Source organism: Dermacentor albipictus, chromosome 6, assembly GCF_038994185.2.
Source record: "Dermacentor albipictus isolate Rhodes 1998 colony chromosome 6, USDA_Dalb.pri_finalv2, whole genome shotgun sequence".
NCBI classification, from domain to species: domain Eukaryota; kingdom Metazoa; phylum Arthropoda; class Arachnida; order Ixodida; family Ixodidae; genus Dermacentor; species Dermacentor albipictus.
The window spans coordinates 35823288-35840795 of record NC_091826.1 but is presented as its reverse complement, the minus strand read 5'-3'; the positions used below and the strand labels follow the sequence as shown (position 1 = coordinate 35840795).

Sequence of the window (17508 nt, the reverse complement as noted above, 5' to 3'; positions counted from 1 at the left end):
CTATCCCACGATTGCACATTGACGCTATTGCGGTGCGAACATGTCATCATCGAACGTATGAGATTCTGTGTCCTGTACGTTAAAAAGCAATAGCTTATTGCGCTGAAACATGCTCTCAAAAACTGCAGAACGAAAACACGAAAACAATGAAGAAAGAGCCATCAAACTATTTTCAAGTAAGCGTTTTCAAATACTTTACGCGGATCACAGAAATCAAATGGACACACTATCGACACTTGCGAAGCATGCATGCTGACGTCACTAACGGTGTTTCGCCATGACAGCACAAATTATCGTCGATATGTTGCGGTAGACTGCTTGACAAAGAGACGAACAAGGTTTTGGCGGTGAAACCACGACGGAAACGTGACTACAGCATACCAAAACATACATGGCCCGCTGTGGCTGGGTAGTGGCTTTGGTGTTGCGCTGCATGCCATAAGCATGATGTCCCGTGATCGAATCCCGGTCGCGGCGGCCGTATTTCGATGGGAGCGAAATGCAAAGACACCCGTGTACCCAGATTTAGGTGCACGTTAAAGAACCCCAGGCGGTTACAGTTAATCTGGAGTCCCCCACTATGGCGTACCTCATAATCAGATCGTCGTTCTGGCGCGTAAACCCCGTAATTTCAATTTAAAATATACGTATGACCACAGTGTTCTCGTGTTCTATAGAATTCTAAAATATATGGAAGTTGTAGTACACTTAAACATGACCACCAAGACAGCATCACGACACGTGACAACAGCCGCAAACTTGCACTACCTTAATCGCGCCTTGTTCGTCCTCTATCGTCCCTTTTCTGGTGCCTGTAGGCACTCGGGAGGATTGGCACAAATATAATGATACACTGACACAAACCTATGGTAACCTCAAGGCTACTGCAAAGTGAATATTCCTGCAGCACTGACTACCTTCAATTCAGCAGAGTAACATGTGGCCGAAGGTATTATAAGGGACATATCACTGGTAAGGTTTAGTTAATCAAGGGTCATCTTGGGAAACGGTCGCGTGTGTTTCCTGTCAACCGCTCCTATGACGAATCTCGGGTGAGCATATAACTTTGTGATAATTTTCTCTCAAATACTGTTTGTCGAGTAAAGGCGCCGCAGAATGGGACACGGCGCTAAATACGCCGGAAGTTAAGCCTAACGTGGCTGCTGTACTGCCTCGGCGGGCGCGAACGTGGCCCGAAAAATTTTCGCAACTTTGCGGAGCCGGAGCTCCTCTTGAAGAGCCACCTCACGGGTTTCGTGCTGATGTCAAGGAGCGGCCGCGTCGAAGGGATGCTTCGGCTTCCGTAGCCGAACTGGGTACGGCTGTCCCAGCGTCACGTACTTGCTCGGCGTCGTCGCGTAGTAAAGGGGCGGAATGTCGAACACCACACTTTGCGAAGCATGACTTGGGGCGCTGATGTCACGCGAAAGTAGTTATCATCATCAAATTCGCATATTGTTTATTGCTAATCGTTCAATTTATTTAAAAGACTTACTCCGTGTACAAAATCCTTACAGCTGTACGTCTTAAATCGCGAGGCTGTGACGCATTGTGAAAGTTGCGTTAAAAAATATTCTGTCGGAACGTAGTGCAACAATGGTGTTTGCTTTATACAAGATACAAGCATAAGATATGAGACGTCAGCTCCAATGACGATATGTTGCACACAGTGTGGTTAAACGTATGTTTGTGACGGAGGACTCGGACACTACTTTGAGAAACAATGCTTCTTACTTTGTATATGTTGTCGTCCTGGTTGAATTGTGCCGCGATTTTGACTCGGTGTTGGTATCGTCTCTTGTTGAAATAAACTTTTCCTCAACACACACAATTCGGAGACAACCGTGAATGGAATACGCTCGCTCCGCTCTAAATTTTTCGTCGTTCATTCACGGTTTGTTCTTCTTCTGAGACACAGATAATCTCAATCACAATGCAACTGATAACTGTGCTTCAACCAAGCTACTGACTCACAAAAGTTTCAGAGCGGTTGCCATCATCTCCTGGTATGTCAGTGCTTTTGTCTGACCCTTGTGTTCTGTAAGCTGCAGCAAGCGTTGCCGTGAGTCGGCGCTGTCTAAGTGGGACAGAAAAGACGGGGAAGTTGTTTGGTACACGAATCGCAACCGTATCACTTTTATGTACTTCGCAAGTGCGTCTGGGCAACTTCCGTTTTTGCAGCGACGACAAAAAAAAACTTCCGAAATACACGTTCTTTCCCCACCTGTGTAAAACGTCCGCGTGCTTCCTGCGAAGCGAACGAGCATGACTTCGTGTTAAACGTTTCCCGCATGTACCCTTGTCTCGCATATGGTTACGACTCAGTAAAAGTGGTGTTCTCTTTCTGTCTGCCTGGTGCCCACATCGAGGAAGCCTCGGCTGGCCGTCTGGCACCGAAACCATGGCCATGAACCGACAATCTTCACACATCACAAAGCTCTCCCGCGAGATTACGTGAGTCTCATGGAGCTAGTTGACGTTTCGGCCAAGAACCCGGAGCTAAACTCGGTCAGAGAGCTCTAGCGCGAGAGCACGTCACTTCCTCTCTGACGAGATGCCACGCCAGCGCCCAACTGCTGAACGATAGTAACAGAGAAGCCATTCTCTCGTCTTACGAAGTGGGCGACCTGTGAACTGGGGAGAAGCAAATTTCTCCTCAAGCCTTCTGCGAATTCTACAAAAGCGAACTTCATTGCGTCTGTGCCGCTCTGAACTGCAGGCACAATGGTCTGTAAAAAAAAGGGAGGACGTCGCTGAAGCACGCTTCTACCCGTGACCGTTGTAACAGCGGAAAGGACAGTTTCGTAAAAGGAAACCTATTCTTTCATCGTACGAACTTAGTGACCTGTACATCGAACTTCTTCGCGACCCTACTTTGAATGCTAATAAGCCGAACTTTACTGCGTCAGGGCCACTATGAACTACAGGCACAACGGCTTCTAAAAGAAGAGGGAGTGGCTGAATCATGCTTCTCCCCATTACACTCGTAACTCGGGGAATAACCGTTTCAACGAATGCTTATAAGTGAGCTACGCCTGCATGTGCAGACGCCTTTCTTTTTTGGCATCAAAAGTGCAATACACAAGCAATCACCAGTAAAGCTATGGTAACTAGTGCGAATGCCATCGTTACCATAGCCTCGTTAACAAGCCTCTTTGAAAGCGGGTACATCGCTTAAGCACGGCGCATTTATGAAATCCGCTCGTGCTGTATTCTTAAACGAACGATCATATAAATGAATGCAGTACCGAACACCCAATGCCATTTTTGTACGAATATAGCTATTCGTATATATGTGTGAATAAGAATTCCTAACCCTAAAGTATCTTATACCGGGGTTCCCCATGAAATTCCTGTATTGGATGTGACGTCGGCGCTAACGCCTAAATTATGCTCTCTCTTGACAGCGATGGCGCCGCCATCTCGGAACGGTTAGGCGAACCGCTGCATCATGACGCTATCGAGCCAAAACCGCGAGCGCTTCGGTAGTCTCAGCGCAGCAGAGGCTTCAACGCTGTGTAGCCTGGTGTAGGTGGTGTAGGTCTTCTGCCGAGGTGACGGCAAAATTTCCATACCAGGTTTGTCTTTCGCATCCGATTAGGTTGCGACGCCTCGTCACCTACGGAGTGCAGCATCAACGCGCAACACCAGTGCCCAGACGCCGCCATACTGCTTCGCTTGCGACCGCACCAACTAAGGAAACTGCTGCGCTAAGCGGCGCAGAAAGACAAGGACGTCGTGGGACGAATCTCGCTTTGATCTGGCGAGAGAGAGGTCAGCGTGAAGCAGAACGTCCTCGCGCGTTCGCGGCGCACGCCGTGAACTCTGCCACTAGCGCTCCTAAAGCTGGGCGCGTCGAAACACATCTGGCGGCCCAGGACATTAGGGAGCCGGATCCAAAGTATGCTCGTACCTTACCGAAGGAACTGGGCAGCATGATGCCGCTAACAGTGCGCCTTTCGCAGCAGCGGACCACGAGTTCACGAAGCAAACATGCAACAGTTTCTGTGAAGACAAGTTTCACATTCATGTTCTACCGGTTCCTAAGAAAAAGGGATCAACTACATTATTCTTTTTTTACTGGCATCACGCGACTTTCTACTGGTTGAAACAGCCACTGCTATGGCCCAATGGCAGTGAAAGGATCGTGCACAAATATGTACCCGAGCTGTATATTCCATCCATTTCGTTCGCTCCCTCTTATCACGTGTGACCAGTGTGTGATGTACACTGTGGGGGCTTCACCGACCCTGCTGTGCCGACACCATGCCGCCAAGCTTTCACTTTTAGTAACATTTCACCTCTCGATATGTTCACTTAAAGAAAGGATTAGACTGCAGTTCACACCTTATATATCATCATCATCATCATCAGCCTGGTTACGCCCACTGCAGGGCAAAGGCCTCTCCCATATTTCTCCAACAACCCCGGTCTTGTACTAATTGTGGCCATGCCGTCCCTGGAAACTTCTTAATCTCATCCGCCCACCTAACTTTCTGCCGTCCCCTGCTACGCTTATATATATAGCTTGGTAAAGAAAACAGAAAAAGGTGCAGAGATTTTATCTGCAGTAGGGTAGAGAGGCCAGCCTGGGCGTATGCACTGTAACATGCTACACTGAGCTGGGGAAGGGAAGAAATGCAGCAGAAGAGCAGTAGAGGACAATGATAATGATTAAACCGGTAGAATGCTGCTCATGAAAACAGCAGCATACTCAAGTTATGGTCTTGAGTCCAGTGCCGTGTTGTGCAGCCACCAATTATTGCCTTATGCTCTTTCAAATTCAGTACTTAGCAACATCTACAATCAAGCAACAAAAGCTCATTCTTCACTGTGTTTGCTAAACATATTTCGAGCATTTGGCAGCCTAAAAATTCAGACTCGCATCCTCATCTTAGGGGAAATGTACAATACTCATTTCACCAAATTTATTTACCGCACAACAGAATATGGTTTTAGTGCATCTAAGAGACTTCTTGTGTCACTGTTTTGCAAGGCCCAATTCGAATTTTTTACATTTTTAGGGGTGTTAATGCATGCATGCCCAGCGCTCTACAAGACAAATAAAAACTTTTCGAAACAGTGCACTTGAGCAACAGATTCTGCTGCTACGTATTCAACCATTACTCATAGCTTACACTGTATGAATAAAGCATGCATAAAATAAAAATTGTTTTGATTACTACTTGGGAAAGTAAAAACAGCAACAGACCTGCTAAGATCGTGCCTGATAAATGTATCTCAACAATCATGCCCACAACAGCAGACACTACACAATACGAATGATTGCAAGATGACCTTAGTCAGGTGAATTTTGAACAAATTTATTCTCTCTGCGAAAGCCTGACTGTAAAAACATTCATGAATCAAGAGAAAAATCTTGATTTCATGGCCACTCCGTATATGTATTACAGAATATATTCAACGTTATGAGAATACACATATATGTTTTCAGTTTGGATGTTTACAGAAACCAATTATGGCATCTCATTGGAAAAAAATTTTAAGCCATCAACAGCAAACTGCTTTTCAATTCAACACACCAATTTGACTTACGGATAAACCAGAGGTAATGCTCTGAACTTTTCATTCAACCCGTTCTAATGACGTTGCATTTAATGTGACAAAGATGTGAACACATGAGCATAAATTCATGTCCTCCACGAATGCGACTACAAACACTTTCTTTCTACAAAGCAATGGCGGTGGCTTCTGTATTCAAGCTGATATCAAACAGTGATGCAGTAGGATGCATAAAATGAGGGCACTTCTCACATGGTATTATTTGAAACCTCTGGGTCGCAACACAAATATTAATCCTAGGTAGCGCATAAAAAGCTAGTACATAATAAAACATTCCTTCTGTATGACTACAGTGGTATACCATATTTAAATATAATCATAATAAGGCACTCTTGTAGATACCTCACTAGGAATACTCTATCCTGTGTCAGATGGATAATATGCAGTTCTTTGTCAGTTCACCACAAAAGGCAGTGTCAACTTGAAATGTAATTAGAATTGGCTATTTGCTTCACTTTTAGAGATATAATATTAACCTAGTTAGTGTTCTTAAGCTAAACGCAGCTTTCACGAAAGTAAGCTTCACTCATAAGGTACTGCAATAATCAACAGCATAGTTACATGCCATGTCATGGTGAAATTCTTTTTAGTCTAAGAATTTTCAAGCATTATGGCACCGTTCCAAAAAATGTACACCCCTTCCAAGGAACAGTTCGATTTAGAAAATTTTTCTGTACATTTTACGTTTGTACAAATAAATTGAAACTTCTGCAAATTTTTATCTAATTAATAATTATTAATTATGACGTTTTACGTGCCAAAACCACTTTCTGATTACGAGGCACGCCGTAGTGGAAGACTCCGGAAATATTGACCGCGTGGGGTTCTTTAACGTGCACCTAAATCTAAGTACACGGGTGTTTTCGCATTCCGCCTCCATCGAAATGCGGCCGCCGCGGTCGGGATTCGATCCCGCAGCCTCGAGCTATATGCAGCGCAGCACCAAAGCGATTATGCCACCACGGAGCGTCGCAAAGAAAGAGGATGCAATGTTTAATCGCTGGAGTTCACTAAGTCAGTGTTTATGTCATCCTCGTCTTGCGGTCCCCTTGCTGTTGTCCCCCCCCCCCCACCCCCAGCCCTCGTAAACACTTTCCAATACACCAAACTGTACTCGATGACCCGCTACCTTCCCGTGACGCCCCGGACCTGCACTTGTTGGGGGTATGTGGGGTACCGTCAACTCCGGCGGGGACAATCCACGGGTGACCCAAGATGGCTGGTGTCTGCGTGCGTCTTCGGATCCGCCTATTGCTGGAGGTCACGTGATCCCAGGTTTCGGAGAGGCGTTGAAGCGAGAAGCAGCACGGAGCGTTCGCTCTACCTCTGCCTGTACTGTTCCTCACGCCAACGTAGTGACAGCGAGCGTTCGCGTTCGTCGAGCGAGATCTGCTGATTTCTGCCTGCGTGCGCGAGACAAAACCACGCTTGCAAACTAGTAAGCAAATGATTAATTAATACGGTCGATAAAACTACGAACCTTTCTTCGTCTAGTTTGTCTGATACGTTGCTGACCTGTTGCTAATACATTGCTAATCTGCAATCGCTTTTGGGTCGAAACTGCGAATTTGTTCGCTCTCAGTGCCGCAGACGCGCAGTCTTATCATTTCGGTACGCAGTATGAGTTGTCGCATTACCCGTGCACAACCGCGCATGCAGTTTTTATGCGAAGCATATTACGAGAGCTCAACCCAGCTCCTCAGGCGCGGCGGTGTCGCCTTCAATACCACGTGACACCATGACGTCACGACAGAGGAGAAGTGGCTTTGGCTCAACTCTTGCAAGATGGGCTGGGTGGGAATCGAACCAGGGTCTCCGGAGTGTGAGACGGAGACGCTACCACTGAGCCACGAGTACGATGCTTCAAAGCCGTACAAAAGCGCCTCTAGTGAATGCGGTGTTGCCTTAGAAACGAGCTGTTTCTAACGCTCAGGCATGCGTCGCTTGCTCAGGCTCACATTTCGTTGCCGCGCCGAACGCTGCGTTGCTCGACGCTCACCGCGTCCAATGCGGGGCGCGTAGTCGCTGCGCCGTAGCCCATTGTAATGGCGGGTCGACGGGAACGCTCTCGCGTTCCACTCTTGAAGGCGAAGCAGAGTAACGCATGAGTTGTTTCTTCGTCTAGCCGAACCAAATTTAGCCAAGCAACAGCAGTTCACCAGGCTAAATAGTGGTTCAACAACTAAAATAAAGGCTAGTATGCTTCGCATCCTGGGCTTAACCTTACCTAAGCCACAGCCATTTTTTTTTACGTACAATGTCATCGCGAGTCTGCACAGTTATCGCCACATTTCTGCGTGTCTTCAACTTGATTGTTCCCCCTTAACGAAAGTCACTGTTCTATAAGCGGCAGGGTTATTGGTGAAATGTCAGCGTCATGTATAAACAACTGCCAGTCGAGAGCACCTCCGTGTGTGATTCAACGCCCACCGACACGCTCGCCGCTGTAGTTGTCATTTTAATGGTGCTCTCTTTAGCAGACTGGACTTCATGCAACAAAAAAGTTCGATAACTTATTCTCCATTTCTGCAAGTACCCCTATCACTTCGTTGCCTCTACTTCTTTATTATATTGCCACGTGAATGAAGTTGTCAAAACAAGCTGCTGCTTTTCTTTCTTTCTTTCTTTCTTTCTTTCTTGCTTTCTTTCTTTCTTTCTTTCTTTCTTTCTTTCTTTCTTTCTTTACATCAGCTTCCACACGTAAAGCAATTAAAGCTCGCAATTTCACTTACGCACGGAACAGGCGATCGCAATAATCTCACTACGAGTGCAACACCACTAGTGTACATAGCACCACGAACATCGCACTATAGCTATAGCGCCTCGAACATGTCATTATGGAGCGCCTGCGATTCTATGTCCAGTACGTTTATAAGCAAATGTCCATTGTGTTGAAACACGTTATCTAAAACGACAAAACTATAACAATAAAGCAGAAACCATAAGATGATTTTTGAGTAAGCGTTCTCAAAAGTAGTCGATGCGGGTGACAGAAATCAAGCGGACACACTATCAATACATCCGAAGCATGGAGGCTTACGTCAATAACGGCGTTTGGTCATGAATTCATCAATTATCTTCGACGTGCTATAGCAGACGACATAAAAAAGCGACGATTGCAATGATGGCGGCGCGACGACGACGTGACGTATACGACACGTGACAACGGCTCCGAACTTGCACTTCCTTACTCAGGCGTTCATCGTCCCATATCGTCCCTTTTCTGGAGCCTGGAGGCGCCCGGGTAGGTTGACACAATTATACACATACACTGAAACCGATTACAGCCTCTTGACTACTACAAGATGAATACGCCTCTAGCACTGGCTACCTTCAGTTCAGCAAAGCAACGTGGGGCCGAAAGTTATTGATCAGGAACATACTAACTGGTAAAGTTTAGTCAGTCAAGGTGCATGCGCATTTGTTTTCTTTCCACCACTCCCACGATAAATCACAGGTGATCATATACCTTTCCGGTAATGTTCTCTAAAATCCAGTTTGTTGAATGAAGACGCAGCGGAACGCGACACGACGCTAAATACGCCGGAAGTTAAGCCTAACGTGGCTGCTGTACTGACTCGGCGGGCGAGAATCTGGCGAGAGGAATTTCCATAACATTGCGGAGCCGCAGCTGCTTTAGAAGTGCCGCCTCACAGATTTCGTGCTGATGTTAAGGAGCAGCCGCGTTCACCGGAGCCGAACCGGGAAGGTCGAATGGCACGCTGTATCAATAGTGAAATTAGGTGCTGGCGTCACACGAAAGGAGTGATCATTAGCTTCGCATATTGTTTATTGCTAAGCGTTGGGTGCATACTTATATAAAAGACTTCCTATTTGTGCCAAATCCCTTCAGCTTTACTCATAATTCGCGAGCTTGCGGCGCATTCAGAAAGCTACATTCAAAAATATGCTTCAGAGATGTAGTCCGAGAATGGTCTCTCCTTTAGATAACATACTAGCGTAGGATATGAGATTGCGGCTCCAATGACAGTTGAGGCATTGACTGTAGCATATTGAGGCTACATTGGCACCTTTCATTGCTTTTGGCTACACGTTTTCACACTGAAGTACTACTACATACTCAACCTGAAAGAACAAGGCGGCACTGCACAACATGTTAAGGCTGATCCCCTCCGCGCCTAGGTGGAAGGGTGCCTGTTATTCATTTCTTTTTTTTTTCTCGTGAGTACAGCAAAGAGTATTACAGCGGTGCCTCAGGGGCCTAGGGAAACCCTACGATCGATTGCGGTCACGGTTAAGGAAAGGTAGCAACTGAAAAAAAAAACAGTGTTGGCTGTATGGCGCATTGTTGCTCAGTTTAATTGCAACGGTTCTGACTGTTTTGCTTCTCGAAGTCACGCTAATGAGGAATGGAAACGAGAAGCGCGGACTCGCGCTCTGTTATGGCGACGCGGATGAAGCAGACGGAAATCTACGCAGACGATGTGAGTGTGGGGTCACACAATATGTATAAAAATTAAAGTGAGTCCATTTATTTTCATTTTTATTTATATTTGTATATTACAAAGTTTGGGAGAGGATGGAGAGAAAGCATATGAATGGTGTAGTAAGCGAAGGCCTGAAATTTGGCAGTCTCGCAGTCATGAGTTGGGATGAGAGCGCTTACTAGTGTTGTGCCATTACCACAAGCCCGGATTCCGAATCTGCAAGATGCGGAATCTATCCTGCGAGCGCCATAATTCTCCCTTCACAAGTCAAGATGCTGCGCCGTCGTGCGGGAGAAGCCTCGGCGAGCAGCGTGTTTGGACGTGTCCGCGTGTGCCAGACAGCCCGGCGCCGCACCTCCCTTTGCCTGGAGGTCACCGCGCGCGCGAACTTTGAACCGCGTGGCCAGCGCGGTCGCTGGTTGGACCCCTCGGACGACCGTCGTGTGCTGACTTTGTATTGGGCCGTTTGAGTGACAATGGTCCTCGGGGATTATAAAAGCAGCGACACGCCGCTTGAAAACAGGATCCGCCAACCCACCGGGAGAGAGTGTCGCTCCCGACTGGGGTGAGATGTGTCACGCGTTTTCGCCGGACGTCGTCGTGCGAGAACAGTCGCGTTTGTTGTGAGCACTCGGCCCCAGTGCCGACCCGTTCATGTCCTGTATGATAACCTGTATATAATGTATAAAGTCCCTTTTGTTATTCTCATCGACGCCAGGCTCGGAGTCTTCGCTACCAACGCTCTGTCACGAAACGGGTGACGAGCTCTACGGGACCACAAAGCCGTAATCGTGGTGCAGCGGTACAAGTTCGTAACACTGGCGGCACCGGTTGGATGTCGTAATACTGGTGGCACCGGTTGGAAGTTCGTAACACTGGATGGCAGCTACGGGATTGACCGGCATCAGCTACCTCGGCGCGGTGAGTGCCTGAAGTTTACCTCATACACCAGACTTTCTCTGACACAGGTTATAGTAGCTTAGGGAAGGATTTGGTGTTGCATTGTGATAACCTTGTGTGTTTCAAGCCTAGTAAGAGTGTTTTGAAAACCAGGGGATGCTGAGGGGGTAAACAGGGCAGTGTGTGAAATACTTGCATATGTCTTACTAGTAGTGTTATAGTAGCGTACGGCAGGTATATTCAAAAAGGGTAAACAGCAGGAGGACAGTGTGAACGATGGAGAAGTACAAGGTGAAGGAACTTCTCGAAATTTGTGAGGAGTTGGGCATTGAGTTGGGCTCAACAAAAAGAAAGAATGCGATCCTTGAGGTCATGAGGACTGGGGACGTAACGGCTGAGGAAGCCGCAGAGGCCTGGGCGGATATCAATGAACGTCGGGAAAAGGAGGAGAAGGAACGTTGCGAGCAGGAAAGGAAGGAAAATGAACGACGGGAAAGGGAGGAGAAGGAACGTTGCGAGCAGGAAAGGAGAGAAAAGGAACTTCGCGAGGAGGAAAAGGAGGAAAGGAGAGAGAGGGAGCGACGTGAGCACGAGCTTAAAATGAAAGAGTTGGAGATCCGAAATAACTCGCCGGCGCCTAGTCTCACTTCTAACGTTCCAAGACTACGCGATCAACTTCCACCCTTTGTCGTCGGAGAGGATATGGCCAAATACCTCGTGAAATTTGAGCACGTCTGCGAACGGAATAGCATTGAGCGATCCCTTTGGGCACAGAATCTGTTAGCGTTGCTTCCTGGGGAGGCATCAGACGTAATAACTTGCTTATCGAAAGAGGCGTTTGAGAGCTACAGTGATGTGAAGGAAGCGCTACTGCGGAAGTACAAATTGTCGCCCGAAGCTTTCCGGCAGAGGTTCCGGTATGCAAAAAAGGGTAAGGAGTCGAATGTTGACTTCGCGTTTCGTCTAAAAGCCGACCTGGTGGAATGGCTGAAGGGCGAGGAGGTTTTCGACGACCGCGACAAAATTGTCGAATGCATCGCGTTGGAGCAGTTCTACCGTTGCATTGATGAGGATGTCCGGCTCTGGCTGCAAGATAGGCTAAAGGATGTTAAGCTAAACAAGGCAGCAGAGTTAGCGGAAGAGTATTACACACGCCGCAGCTTGCACAGCAAGGCAGTGCGCGTAGAAAAAGCTGATAGGAGAGATTGGTTTTCCGGGAAGCCCGATGAACGGAAGCAAATCACGCGTCGCGAGTTTCGGGACGACGAATCCCTTACCAAAGAAACTGTAAGGGAAGGGCAGAATACATCTCAGAATGATGACGATGGTCCGAAACAGCGAAACGAAATGACGCGTTCTTTTGAAAAACGGAAACCGTTAACCTGCTACAATTGCAAAAAGCAAGGGCACATCGCTGCAAGCTGCCCAGAGAGAATTGCTTTTGCAACGATACAGGAAACTCACAAGAACATACGTCTATTGGAGCCCTATGTGCAGGAAATTAAGGTAAACGGCAAGAAGTGCCGAGCACTGCGGGACTCTGCAGCAACTATGGACGTTGTTCACCCGTCTTTCGTCTCCTCGAGTGATTTTACGGGAGAGTGCGTTAGGATACGGCAAGTGGCCGAGAAGGAGAGTGTCTGTTTACCGATCGCAACGGTTATCATTGAAGGAGAGTTTGGGAAACTTAACACCGAAGCCGCTGTGTCAGCCGCCCTCCCGGAGCAATTTTCCTACCTCTTCTCAAATAGCTCGGAGCAGCTGCTGAGGGATCAGGGCAAATCATTCTTTGCCGACGTGGCGTACATGGCCCCCACGCGATCCAAAGCGCGCCCGCTGTCGAGGGAACTTGACTTAGCGTCGGTGAGCGAAAGGCGGTGCGGCACACGGACCGATCACGGTAACTTGAGTGGCGAGCAGTCACGGGAGAGGCAGAGCTCGGAGGCTGGCCTAGACGAGCGGGTCTTGGAAGTGAGTGGGAGTGACGCGGGCAGTGCTAGCCGCGATATAGACTCGACGCCGCAATTAGGCGACGCGGGCTCCACACTCGCTCCGGTTTCCGCCAGCCGGCAGGAGCAGGCTGCAGTTGAAAGAGAAAGTCTGATTCGCGAGCAACAGGAAGACTGTTCATTAGCCGATCTGAGGAAGAGCGTCAAACGGGGAGTGAAAAAAAAGAGGGTTTCATTTGGCAAGGAATCTGGCTTATTGTACCGCCGCTACACGGATAAGCAGGGTCGCAAATATAAGCAGCTTCGGATTCCGCGAAAATATCGCCGGGAAAAATGAATGGCCTCATTTGCTTCCTCAGAAGTATGTTTTCGGTCCAAGTGATTTCAAGGGGACCATTCCATTTGTAATTATTATTGCTGATTAATAATTGTTTCTTGTCTATTTTGTTGTGTTGTTAATTTGAAAACTGGTTGTTTGAGCCTTGTGTACTAGATCGTACACCTGCCTCTTGTTGCAGCGGGAGCAAAAAGAGGGATAGCAATTTAGTTAGGTTGATTTGAATTATGGCCTTGTCTGGTGTTTGACGGGAGACAGAGGGCACTTGTTCGTGTTGGGTGTTGCCTTTTGCCGGTCGGTTTTGCAAGCTGCAGAACGACCAAGCGGGACCAGTGGCGAGAAGCAAGGTCTTAGGAACGACCCGAGCGGAGCTGGTCAAGGTGCCTTGGCGACGACGCGGTGAGCAGAGCTCCTGTCCTGGCGAGTCGGACCTGGGCACGTGAAGTTACCTGGCGTCCCGACACTGGACGTGAACTTGGACGAGCCTGACGAACGTGCGCGCCTGGCATCCGAGCCACGTGGAGGCAGCTCGTCTTCCCGGCGCCTTATCTGAGGGCGGGGATGCTGTTGTGCCATTACCACAAGCCCGGATTCCGAATCTGCAAGATGCGGAATCTATCCTGCGAGCGCCATAATTCTCCCTTCACAAGTCAAGATGCTGCGCCGTCGTGCGGGAGAAGCCTCGGCGAGCAGCGTGTTTGGACGTGTCCGCGTGTGCCAGACAGCCCGGCGCCGCACCTCCCTTTGCCTGGAGGTCACCACGCGCGCGAACTTTGAACCGGGTGGCCAGCGCGGTCGCTGGTTGGACCCCTCGGACGACCGTCGTGTGCTGACTTTGTATTGGGCCGTTTGAGTGACAATGGTCCTCGGGGATTATAAAAGCAGCGACACGCCGCTTGAAAACAGGATCCGCCAACCCACCGGGAGAGAGTGTCGCTCCCGACTGGGGTGAGATGTGTCACGCGTTTTCGCCGGACGTCGTCGTGCGAGAACAGTCGCGTTTGTTGTGAGCACTCGGCCCCAGTGCCGACCCGTTCATGTCCTGTATGATAACCTGTATATAATGTATAAAGTCCCTTTTGTTATTTTCATCGACGCCAGGCTCGGAGTCTTCGCTACCAACGCTCTGTCAGGAAACGGGTGACGAGCTCTACGGGACCACAAAGCCGTAATCGTGGTGCAGCGGTACAAGTTCGTAACACTGGCGGCACCGGTTGGATGTCGTAATACTGGTGGCACCGGTTGGAAGTTCGTAACACTAGCCATCTGCCCTTATTTACAGGTGCCTGCCAGTGGTGTACGTCGCACTATACTTTAAAATGAGTTAGGTGTTTTTCCTTGTTTTATTCCTCTCCTCATTGTTGTTCGAGCTGCTTTTTTGTTTTGAACGTTCCTGCGAGAATACGTTCCTGCATATTCTGTGGCGTCCGCGATATGGCAGTTTGTAAACGCTGCCCATCGGTTTTGCTCTTCAAGGCAATGCGGCTTTGGCAGGCTTATGTACTCGTTATGGCGAAACTCTTATTACTGTTATTATAACTATTATTATTACTATTATTATTCTTGTTCTTCTTCTCACGTTATTGTATTTTGCGTTTGTGATCTGTCACTAGCCTAAACATTGCTGGGTCATTATGAAGTCGCGCATGTGCTCAGCTATATATGTGTGTACTTTTGAAAAATGAACACTAGCAGGAAGTCGGTACTTGTCTTGCCTCCCCCCCCCCACACGCACGCGCGCACGCACACACACATTTTTTTTTTTTTTGCCGTCCTTTGTCTCGTTTTGCGCTGTTCAACATGATCGGCCGTGGTCGAAACGAAAGAAAAAATACTAAAATTAATTTCTGCGGCTTTCCAAAACAACGACTGTGTTTATGAGGCACACCGCGGTAGGAGATCTCTGCTTAATTTTGAGCACCTGTATTTCCTTAACGTGCACCCATTGCACGGTACACGGGGTGTCCCTGAAATTTCGGCCCCCTTCGAAATGCGGCCACCACGGCCGTGAGTTAATCCCGCAACCTCGGCCTTAAGGCCGATCCGCACGACGTTCCAAATTGCTCGTTTGGACCGCGGTCTGCGCATCACGTGATAGGACGTCACCAGTTCGTGCGGACAGCCGTTGGCCCACGCAAGACCGCGGCCCTCGCGGTCCAACGAACCACCGAGACTTTTCCCGCTGCAGTTTCGGCGGCAGACCGGACGCAATCAGCAGCGATTTTGGCGTAGCCAACGAATGTTGCCAGGCAACAGAGTGTCTTCAGGCAAACCCAATCTAGTTTTCGGCTCAGCAAAAGCCAGTCGTTTCATGTCCGCCGTTCCACCTACACGTGCGTGCAGCATATATATTTTTAAAACACCATGTCCCCTTGGAGTGACGAGGACGTTTTTTTATTATGTATCCCTCGTTGAGCAGTTCCCGGCTTTGTGGGACTCGAGACGGTATGATAACGTGAAAAAGCGTTGGTGTAGCTGGTTGGTCTGCTCTGCCATCTGCTAGGCGGTCCGCCGTGTGGATGTGCTCGGCGCCGGACAGGATGGCGGCGGGCCATGACGTCGCATCACGTGACCGGTAGGCCCGCAAACTTGGTCCGTCGTGTGGATCCGCCTTTAGCAGCGCTGCGCCAAAGCCACTACGGCACCACGGCGTGTAGTAACGAAAGAGGATCTAAGGTTTCAACTCCGGACACGACTGAGTCAGTTGTCATGTCATCGTTGTCCTACCGTCCTTTGTCGTTGTTCCATCTAGCCCCCCCTCCCCGCCCCGTAACAATTTGCAGTACATCAAACGAAAATCGATGGCCCGCTTCCTAAAACACATTAATCCCATTATGCTCAGGATCTGCAAGTTTAATTATTAAAAAAACAGTTATAATCGGCAGAGCTCCCCCTAACCTAGTCGCCGGGGTTGATATAACGATTGAACTTCGGCAAGGAATGCCACAGCCTTTTCCGTTGCGCTTCAAGGTGACAAGGAAGCCGAAAAAACAACTTACATAATGGTATGCCGTCGCCTGTGCAGCAAACATCCGTAACGAGGAACAAAACCACTTGAATTTCCGGGCGTAGTCGTTAGATCCACTACACCGATTCTTCGAGGCTGACTGAAGTACTGTGCGCGGCTTGTGGCAATTCAGAGATCATGTGCTCGTGCGGTGTGCAGAAAGGACGAGTGGGGCCAGAAGGACAACGCACGAAGCTTGGCAAGCAAACGGATAACCCTCTGATAAACGAAAGGGGTCGTGCAATAAACGAATTCTGATAAAACAGTACGGGCTGTATCAAAGTAGACTCACAAAACGTCTACTACATAACTATTGAAGCAGCTCTTCAAGAATGTAGCTGTTGCGAAAGAAACAAAAATTGAAACAGTGACTAGTGTACAGTGCTCACGGAATGAAACGCGTCAATTTAGGGCTAACTGAAGCGCACACTTTCTTTCCACCAGCTGCAGTTCATGTCGCATCGACGTAATTTTGGCGCGTGCACTTAGATCGAAGTCCGCATCACGTTTGATGTCCAGATTCCTGGCGACATGACATGCTCCTTTCGATTACTTTGCACATATGCGGGGTTCTACTCAATGCTGCCTGTCGCGTTTCATTCCGTGAGCACTGTGCGTAATACTTCCATGCGATTTGTTTGCTTCACATTCTATTGCGAGTGCAATTATATATGGACATTAAGAAGTGAACTCTCGGCGTCGTTGTCGGCGTCGCCGTCAGGTTCCGCACAGAGTCCGAGTGCGATAAGACCCTATCGCGCCCCGCACTCCCTATGCGGTGGATGTGAGTAAAGCCCCTTAAACTTCGTAAAGTAGTACCACGCGTTGAATAATGCCTCCTCCTCCTCGCACGCTCTGGCCGAGGCCGACGCCGCGTCGCTATTGGCCTAATATCATCACGTGAGCCCTCGCGCCGTGCACCAGCGCCATTTTTGCTCGAGAAGCGTCTACGGAGTGGCGAGGAGCGCATCTTGCCGCCGTTGCTACGCTCGAGCAGTGTAGTCGGTGCCACGGTCGAGGAGGGAGCGTGAAAGAGAGGAAAAACGAGGAGGAGTGCAGAGGGAGGAGGAGAGTGTCGCTACTACACGAAGTTTAAGGGGCTTTAGATGTGAGAGGGAACGGGCGAGTGTGTGGCGCGAGAAGGGTGGTGGCTTAGTGCGTGCCCAATCCTATGGGTCATGTGGTAAAACATGCATGCAAGGCGGGAGACGGGGTGAGCAGGCGCGATACCGTCGACTCCTGCGGGGGCACGGAGGAAGGAAACTAAGGAGAGGCCCTGACGTC

At 48.8% G+C, this 17508-nt stretch overlaps 1 long non-coding RNA gene across 1 annotated transcript in view; it reads right to left on the bottom strand.

The window, feature by feature from the left end:
• LOC139060991 (uncharacterized) overlaps nt 1–17508 on the bottom strand; it is a 343869-nt gene that overhangs the window by 203838 nt on the left and 122523 nt on the right. The gene's annotated exons all lie outside the window — the stretch shown is intronic.